The sequence below is a fragment of the Seriola lalandi genome, unplaced genomic scaffold (assembly GCF_002814215.2).
Source record: "Seriola lalandi dorsalis isolate HSWRI2012SDOR001 ecotype SW California unplaced genomic scaffold, Sedor1 jcf7180001967661, whole genome shotgun sequence".
Taxonomy (NCBI): domain Eukaryota; kingdom Metazoa; phylum Chordata; class Actinopteri; order Carangiformes; family Carangidae; genus Seriola; species Seriola lalandi.
Genome location: NW_019438329.1, coordinates 1 through 691, shown reverse-complemented (window position 1 = coordinate 691; position 691 = coordinate 1). Strand labels below are relative to the sequence as shown.

At 39.5% G+C, this 691-nt stretch overlaps 2 non-coding genes across 2 annotated transcripts; both read right to left on the bottom strand.

Annotated features, from left to right (window-relative positions):
• Positions 1 to 146: 146 nt before the first annotated feature.
• On the bottom strand, positions 147 to 219 carry trnav-cac (transfer RNA valine (anticodon CAC)). Its single transcript has one exon. It is a non-coding gene; the product is annotated as a tRNA-Val (tRNA).
• An 80-nt stretch (positions 220 to 299) lies between these two features.
• On the bottom strand, positions 300 to 372 carry trnav-cac (transfer RNA valine (anticodon CAC)). The gene has a single exon. It is a non-coding gene; the product is annotated as a tRNA-Val (tRNA).
• Positions 373 to 691: the final 319 nt, after the last annotated feature.

Sequence of the window (691 nt, the reverse complement as noted above, 5' to 3'; positions counted from 1 at the left end):
TCTCGAACCGGGGACCTTTCGCGTGTTAGGCGAACGTGATAACCACTACACTACGGAAACTACACATTTCTTGCGGTCGGGGAAATAGCGGAAATTAGAGCGATATTAGTAATTAATAAAGAATTAGCACGGTCGACAAAACCTATTGTTTCCGCCCGGTTTCGAACCGGGGACCTTTCGCGTGTGAGGCGAACGTGATAACCACTACACTACGGAAACTGTTGAGATAAGAGCAAAAGCTGAGGACCGAAAGATTGCCTTGTTGATCGTTATTGGTAAGTTACAAGACGATCGAATAATGTTTCCGCCCGGTTTCGAACCGGGGACCTTTCGCGTGTGAGGCGAACGTGATAACCACTACACTACGGAAACTGTGCTAATCGAAATGATGACGTAATTTTTTTTACAAATCCAATGAAAATGAGTTTTTGTGAATGAATGTTTTCATGTTCATTTCTTGGTACAAATTAGTCGAGTTGCACAGGAATCCACTGAGGATATTTTGATTTATTTGTTCCAAATGTTATTCCTAATTAATATTCCCTGATGATGATGGAAATGCACTTTATTATTTCTAAGACTAAGTCTGATGGTCATATGTGGGATATGTTCAAGAAGAGAAAAAGGGACTTAACTTCAAAACAAAAAAAGAAAAGATGTAACAATAGGATTGTTGTTCCTAGTTTAAGTT